The sequence below is a fragment of the Limulus polyphemus genome, unplaced genomic scaffold (assembly GCF_000517525.1).
Source record: "Limulus polyphemus unplaced genomic scaffold, Limulus_polyphemus-2.1.2 Scaffold2343, whole genome shotgun sequence".
Classification (NCBI taxonomy): domain Eukaryota; kingdom Metazoa; phylum Arthropoda; class Merostomata; order Xiphosura; family Limulidae; genus Limulus; species Limulus polyphemus.
Window position 1 is genome coordinate 107,749 of NW_013667953.1, and position 1,718 is coordinate 109,466.

Below are 1,718 nucleotides of genomic sequence, written 5' to 3' on the forward strand. Positions count from 1 at the left end.
AAAATATCTCATTTTAAATACAAAAAAAGTAACAATTTTACGTTTATAGCTAAAAACAAACAACAACAACTACTTCTGGAAAAGCTTGTGATAACCAAACTGTTCCCTAACGAACGCTTTTGTACTTTTGTGCGGATGTTTAAGTAAGATGAAAACGTCATGTGTACTGTATGTGAAGTTTGTGTCCCTATGACATGCGTACACAAGTCACGTGCCGTTACAACAAGCGTGTGGATTCCGAAACATTACCCTGAAGAGTGGCTTCGAATTTACTTTTTTTTTTAACCCATGTTCTTGAGGGCATCAGGGCGTATATGTCATACGTTTACATATCGCCCGAAGCCACAGATTTCTGACTGTATTTGTTTATCACGCTAAACAGCGTACTAGCCTCTTTGCCGTTTGTGATTGGATCGGTTTCTCACTTGTATCGTTTGACCGTGAACCGCTACGGGCCCAATCAACAGGTATCTGAAATTTCTAGTGGCGTCTCGCTAGAGGGCGCAACCGTCAACAGAGGGATCTTTGCTATGGACGCGGTCAGCTGTGGCGGGAATTAACACGGTTTTATATTGAAGGCTGGAAAAATTATTTTAGAAATTATGAAGTTAACCTAACTGCTGAAACTTAATGAAAAGAGGTTTTAAGAATCTACTCCGCAAAAATATTTTGATTCGTGTTCGTGCTTGTGGTGTTTTCGTTAGTCTTAACAAAAAAAGTGCCACGTATTCGGAGAGCGTTTTATGGGTTTTCTGAGCGCACCTGGCCCTAATATTCGAGTAGCGTTAGACAGTGGTGGAATTGGTCACGTGGTAAGAGAGCACAGTTGCCTTGGTACAGGTAAGTGCGAAAACAACCAAATTTTATTTACGTTGTTTGTGTGTAAACGTATTCTAGATAATTAATCCTGAAATAATCGACTTGTTTCAATGCTGTTATCTACGGCTGAGGTCAATATATTGCTTCGAATTTCATATTTTTGACTGTTACAACATTGACTAAGAAGTAAATGACTGCCCCAAATCACTCATTGTCTTTGGAAAATACGTAGGAAACCCTAGCAGTAATTAGTAGGGTTTATTGCAATACTGATGGTATGTTTGATGCTTGTTTTACTATGTGAGTATGTATCACTTGTACGCAGAGCACAGATAGCCCATTGTACAGCTTTGCGCTTAACTACAAACAAACAAAAAAATCGTATGTTGCCAGGAGCCCTGCAAACAGATAGTTATGGATTCACAAGCAATTTCGTGCATAAATAGTTTAGAAAAATTATTGTGTTTAAAACACGACGAGAGCCGTAATTCTTGTATTATATGTATCTGTTTTTTTCACGATTCTGATTCATTTGACATCACGAGCGGCGCGAAGGAAAATGTTTTAATTTCTGAGCATCTCTGGTCCTGATCAATCCCAAATTGCTATTATGTCAACAAGAACGATGCTAGGAATAAATAGCCGTACTTAATTTCACGTTGAAAATATTTTAAAAATACTTGAACTTGTTTTTTATTGTTTTGCTGACGTTGATTAAAATGAACGAAAAAAATGACCCGTTTTTTACCGAACACTACCAAAATACGATTATCCCGAATACCTTAAAATGTTTTTAAACGTCAACTTTTAAGCTAATGCATATTTAACGTTTACTATAAGAAGACGCTAGATTTGAGGTTTAGATTTTTTTTTTGACACTCGTATTTATACATTACGCA

General features: G+C 37.0%; 1 protein-coding gene across 1 annotated transcript in view; it reads left to right on the top strand.

Moving 5' to 3' along the window:
- The first annotated feature begins 526 nt into the window (after nucleotides 1-526).
- LOC106466682 overlaps nucleotides 527-1,718 on the top strand; it is a 42,194-nt gene continuing 41,002 nt past the window's right edge. The window contains exon 1 of the mRNA XM_013926977.2: nucleotides 527-840. The gene's annotated coding sequence lies outside the window, so the exon portion shown is untranslated. The remainder of the gene's footprint in view (nucleotides 841-1,718) is intronic.